The sequence below is a fragment of the Austrofundulus limnaeus genome, unplaced genomic scaffold, assembly GCF_001266775.1.
Source record: "Austrofundulus limnaeus strain Quisiro unplaced genomic scaffold, Austrofundulus_limnaeus-1.0 Scaffold1610, whole genome shotgun sequence".
Lineage (NCBI taxonomy): Eukaryota > Metazoa > Chordata > Actinopteri > Cyprinodontiformes > Rivulidae > Austrofundulus > Austrofundulus limnaeus.
In genome coordinates, this window is record NW_013954012.1 from 27586 (window position 1) to 34290 (window position 6705).

The following is a 6705-nucleotide window of genomic DNA, read 5'->3' on the forward strand; positions in this document are numbered from 1 at the left end:
TCAGACGATATCATGAGATATGAACAATGGACAGTGTCAAGGTGATACATAATAAGTATTCCACCACAACGACATCGGGTTTTGTTTGGTATGATGAAGGATGGATTTAGTCATGATCGTTTCGTTGAGTTTGTCGGTCGGATTAAACACGTGTTAGACGATGGTTCAAATTTACGCGACCCTATTAGGTTTTAGTTGAGTCGGTCGGATAAACACTTTTTAATAACCCTAGAGGGCGGTTTAGTCTTACGCGGCCCTGTCACGTTTCGCCGATTCATCCCTAAAGGAGACAGAACACATGGTCGGTCGGGATTAGCGCCAGAGTAAATAAAAATAACCCTAACGGGCGGTTTAGTCTTACGCGGCCCTGTTACGTTTTGCCGATTCATCCCTAAAGGAGACGGAACATGTGGTCGGTCGGGATTAGCGCCAGAGTAAANGGCGGTTTAGTCTTACGCGGCCCTGTTACGTTTTGCCGATTCATCCCTAAAGGAGACGGAACATGTGGTCGGTCGGGATTAGCGCCAGAGTAAATGAAAATAACCCTGGAGGGCGGTTTAGTCTTACGTGACCTTATCATATTTCGTCGACTCGGTCAGTCGGGAAAGGAATAGTACACACGAGAACCAATGGTGTGCGTTTGTTTGCGAGCCAACACAAGGTCGGGATCCAATCATATTGTGTAGAATAGTACGGTCGGTCGGGTTACAAGCGTATATAATCTGCACTGTATATATCATGATCAAGGCCAGGTCTTCGTGACATTGGTATAGAGCGAGCTCATATGTAACGTTGCTGTAGCCCGATGATCGCATAGACATTTTTTATATAGATATTCATAACCTTTTTTTTATATTATAAAAAAAAGAAAGGAAAAGGAACAAGATGAGATTCACGTTAAACGATCTTCCGCCGTGGTATACAACTATCGTGCACGAGACTACATTCGCGTGTCGCGACACGAGGGGATTGTTCCAGACCGTGTACGACATGATGAAGTCTGAATACGACTTATTGGGAACGGCGAAGCACTACAAGCCACAAACCATACAGCAAATGATACGCGACAAGGTGATTGAAAACATYAATAACATACAACAAAAACCCTCTCGGCCGCTGCTCCTCGCGCTAATGGACGTCATCGACATACACGGARGAAGCGAGGAAAGTTACGCTTCGCGCCACGACAAAACCGGCATGCGCGAACTGATGCTCACCGCCGGAAATTATACCTTGTACAACATACCCGAAAAGTACCTGAACAAAAATCGCAACAACAGGGGCAGACGCACCATACCCGTTGCCACGTACTACTACAATGAAAAGGAGCTTCGATTTTACGACGAGAAGAGATCGATGATGGGTACGTTCATGGTGAAGATAAGCAAAAAGCAGGACGATGTCATGGAGTATTTTATGCAACAGGTGTTGTACGTACCCGGTCCCAAGAACCTGGAGGTTCTGCGGAGCATTGTGGACTACGCGGTTGAGTTTTGGGACATGTCACTAGAAGTTCCAACGCATCCGTGCGCGTTGACACCGGCGTTCGCGCACGTGACAACGAACGAGGTACTAAAGTTGGGTCCTGACAATGAAGCCGAAGACGCGGAGGCGCCGCGGGCCAGCAGTACCGTAAAACCAATGTGCTGCATATACGAYGCGTTGTCGCTTGCGGACAACAGCAGCAAGCGCGAGTTGAGTGTGGATTGTCTCAACGAGAAACAAATAATACAAGACGTGAGCCATTTCACGTGCACAAAAGACTTGTTGAAAACTGTGTATTTTCGATGCAACGGCAAAGTTGCAAATGGCAAAAGGATCCATCTACTCCTCGCCGTGCGAGACGACATCGAGACGGAAGACAACGAAAACGAAGGAAGATACATCTTGAACTCGGCCAGGTTTTGTAAAGCCGTACAGCAGTCGTGTGAAAAGGGCAGGGGTACGATGTTGAAATGTTGCCACTTGACACTGCACGACCTCGGTTCGAGATCCACCTTTCTCATCGGCGACGAAATATACCAGGACATACAAATGCAGACGCTCGCTGCCTTTGTGAAACGCGTGAGCCGCGAAGGTCAGAATCGCTGGTGCGTGTACACACCTAGGTACTTTACGAGCATTACCAAACATCCTTACATGAACTACGTTATTGACCTGGGCGTGCAACTCTTGGACGCGAAACTGCCAAATGCCTTTGTCGTGGCCCAACTGATGTACTGTCCGTTTAACGAGGTGGAGGAATATGCGACGTTCATGAAGCTGTACACGTCGTCGAACACTCTGTACAGAGACCAAGCAATCGCCAACGCCGCGGCCAATATAGAAAAACAAACGACGGGCACGTGGCAGACGCTTGTGCGCACTGCTGAGAGCTACCTCGCAAAAAGGCAACAGCTTAAGAACCCCACCGCCGACGCAACAACCATCATGTCTGTATTCAGCAACAGCGTAATGGATGCTCAAAACGTACAAAAGACGTGGCAGAATTACGTCAACCACGACTCCGACAAAATAGCCAAAAGCAACAAAGAACTGTGCCAGCTGTTCAACACTGTCAAGGCACTGTTCCATAACATTAAAACGTACCAAGCCAGGTTGACCAAGCTGACCAGCAAAGATCCCCATCGCATCGGCGGCGCGGTCAGCGAGGSCCCATCCTCGTCCGCTTCAGTCAACCCCCCGTCTGCTTGCTTTGTGATACCGGACCAACAACCGCTTACGTCGCTGCTCAGAGGTTTGGGGGTTTTACTGGTTTCGCCCGTGTGGTTATACCGAGGAGATGAGACTCAGAAAATACGTAGAAACCTCGTGTGCGACGTACTCGGGATAGACGTCGACAAGCAYGCGGCACAGCTGCAACGGTGGGTTGAGCTGAATAAGACAATCGTCGATTTGCTGAAACACAACGAGCTGCAGGATAAACTGAGTAAAACGCTCATCAACTATCTCGAGAAAACATCCGTCGACAGGTGGATGTTGACYGCCGAGCTCGCGCTCAACCTGTCCCACGGAGTGAACATCAACAAACATTGGAGCAATCTGGACAGCGCATATAACTACGATCCTCGCCAGTTCATCGAGAGGGGCGCCCAGCAGGTCAACAACGACGACTGCAATGATTTTCCCGAACGGTTTAACGACGACGACGACCACGATCTAGATCGACACGTGATGGGCGAAAACCTCGCMAACACTCGTTACATCGACGAACACGAAACCGAAGATGAGTACGACCCGACTGATGAATTTGTCGACGATGAACCCCTCAACAGTGGATATAGCCACGATAGCGATTGTGACGATATGTTACTGCCGAGTTCGTCGTTGAATTCAGCAGCGACAACAAGCAAGGGAAAAAAACKGAAACGTATCAGAGCCGTGTAAACGACATCGGACGAAGACAACGACATGGTGTCTACATCAAGACATAGCGGTCATCAAGTTTCCGGAAATGACGATTCGCCAACAAAGAAGCGAGAGAGAAATACTGATACGCCCACAAAGAAGCGGCATAAAAGGGGAGATCATAAAGATTGAAAGGATAAGAAGAATCGAAAGGAAAAGAGAAAAGACAAGAAGATAAAAACCTCCCGCTCTGACAAACAACAACACGAACCGTTGCAACGAAGCGGTCACCCGTCTCATCATCACAGTACATGGTTCGATGTAAAGTCCGAGCTAACCTCCACCAACAACCCCAAACCGGAGACTAAATCCGTAACRGACGCGAAGACGTCGACAGACGCTCCTCTTTCGGACCGCAGCGCCGAGTCGTTGCATAACAAACGACACGACACAATAAAAGAACTTTCTAAGTCGCCGAGGTCCAATACACATTTGTTGTCAACAACTACCGCAGAGTCACATAAGCGGGTTCGTACGACCGAAGAGGACACAGAGACCTATAAAGATCCAGACTGTTACTTYAGCGACGAAGACTTTTCTTCGCCGTCGTCGAGCGCGGATGACTTTAATTTATCGCATAGTGTGTTTATGTAAAATATGAACGACACTTTGCATAAAAAGCGCATTCAAAGACCCGGACCTCAAAGCGACAAGCTCATTGCGTACCTTGAGGCGTTTGTGAACGAACTGCCAAGTGTTGGAAAATAGTACAGCGACGCGAGTTAATGGTGGAAAAAAACGTGTGCAAATGACTTTGTTTGACTGCGGCGGTGTCACGAAGAAACAAAGGATTGAAGATGGATAATAACAGTAGTTGGTGTGTGTGTCTTTTTTTTGTGTTTATAAACACGCATGTATGCGATTTTTATGTTACTATAATAAAGGTGTTTTGTTTAAAATATATCACATTTTTTTTGGATGGTGTTTGTTTTCATATTCTATGCAAGATAACAATGTATGTTGTGTAAACTACATATTATCTTGGTTCTTGTATAGTGTAATAGGTAGTGTATAGTTTCCCCTACGTTTCCCTACGTTTGCCCGACGACGACGCGAAGCACGGGGCCCACGGCGGCTCGAGCAACAGACGCCCGAATATAGTTTCCCCTACGTTTCCCTACGTTTGCCCGACCACGATGCCAAGCACGGGGCCCACGGCGGCTCGAGCAACAGACGCCCTCTATAGTTTCCCGACCACGTCTCCAACAGCAAAAGCGCATCTGTATCCCCCCCCCCACGTTTGCCCGACCACGACGCGAAACACGGGGCCCACGGCGGCTCGAGCAACAGACACCCGTCTAAAGTACCTTCTACGTGTCCCTACGTTTGCCCGACCACGACGCGAAGCACGGGGCGCACGGCGGCTCGAGCAACAGAAGCCCGTCTATACTTTCCCGACCACGTCTCCAACAGCAGAAGCGCATCAGTATTCCCCTGCCCCACGTTTGCCCGACCACGACGCGAAGCATGGGGCCCACGACGGCTCGAGCAACAGACGCCCGTCTATAGTTTCCGCTACGTTTCCCTACGTTTGCCCGACCACGACGCGAAGCACGGGGCTCACGGCGGCTCGAGCAACCGACGCCCGACTATAATTTCCCGACCACGTCTCCAACAGCAGAAGCGCATCTGTATTTTCCCTCCCACATTTGCCCGAACACGACGCGAAGCACGGGGCCCACGACGGCTCGAGCAACAGACGCCCGTCTATAGTNGAACAATTTTTGTTTTGTATCGTCTTTATTGTTTGTTTTTTAAACATTGTTGATACAGTAGCACATAAGCAACTTCGCCCGCGGTGTGGGACGCTCCTCGTGTGCGCACAACATCGCTCCATTCGCACATTTCTACGCGCGCATCGTCCGCGCAGTACCARTTCTCGCCGTGTTTAACGTATGCTCTGATGTGGCCTCTGTCGAYGTGACCAACGTGGGTAATGACCGCGTACAACGCGTAGGTTTGCTCATTAATCGTGAGCTCTTTGTCGAATCGCACGCTCCTAGTGCGTTTTGTAGGCTCCGCGGAGCCGGTAACTCTATTTATCGTCACGCACAAAATGTTGGGCGTAGACACGATGGTCTCGGTCACGCGTAAATCCGTCTGTTTTTTACATCCGTTGCACACGTGTTCGTCTTTAATGTAGACGAAACCTCGATCGACGCTGTCTTGTAGTATTACGGGTTCTTCTTCGTCGTCGTCTCCGAGAAATACGCGTAGCGTGGAATCCTGCATAAACGAAYCGTTTGATTGTTTACACTTGACACATTGTAGAACGTTGCTCTTTTTGAGCATCCACATGCGAGACACGTTGTTGTCGTCTTGGTCGTGTAAACCGTTGAGAATATAGTTTAGTATGTCCCARGGGTCTTGGAAACCGTCAAACTCAACACCCGCGTACTCCTCCAGGGCCACCTTGAGCCGATCGGTTTTGGCTAATACGACCCCGGCGTTATTTCGGTCCATCTCTAAAAAAAGTTTGCGCAGCTCGGCAACGACGGACGGCGCGTCGTCGGACACGGCCAGAGACCATTGTCGCAAAGGAACCGTCGCGTATAAAGCCTGAGCGACGCTGTTCAAYGCCGAGCGCGTTCCATCCGTTTGCAGGCCCTTGAGCATCGAGGAGCTTTCGGTTGTGCGTGTGTAAATTGTTTTGTAGGTCGCCGCTGGGCTAGGTTTGTTTAATACTCCGCGGTTTCAAATATATGAATGTCGTCAAACAGTTCCCGCAGACTATTTATACCTTCTTGGTTGCTATATAAAACCAACACTATCGTAACGGTGTGTTTTGCTGCAACGGTCGTCCACGGATTGGAGTTTGCCGCAACACTGTTGATCATTACGACGGGCAACCACTTTGGTATTTGCACAAGCGAGTCGTGAAGATACAGCGGTTCCTTCAGCTCCGCCGCGKTGTGATTAGACAGCGAGTATTCCGAAACGCTCTGAACGCCACGCAGCGCGCGCGCGTTTATCGTTAACCTTACGTGACCCTCCGTGCAATCGAGCGCCGACACCCCGACGCGGTCCGCGCGGAAGAGCGCGGATTTTAATCTGACTATTATATTATACACGGCCCTGTCTAGTCGTTTCTTGACATAGGCCTTGTACGCGTTCTTGTCCAGTATGTTGTTCTTGATCGTATCCAACAGCTGCGCTTCTTTCAGCGCTTGCGAAAAAATGGGTTTTCCGCGAGAGTTACGATAACTCTCGCGGAACCACCCTCGAGTTTCGAGAAAGAGGACCAGTTCGATCTGTCGAGCAGATGCTCTCTGAAAGTGACAAACGCGTCTTTCGCCA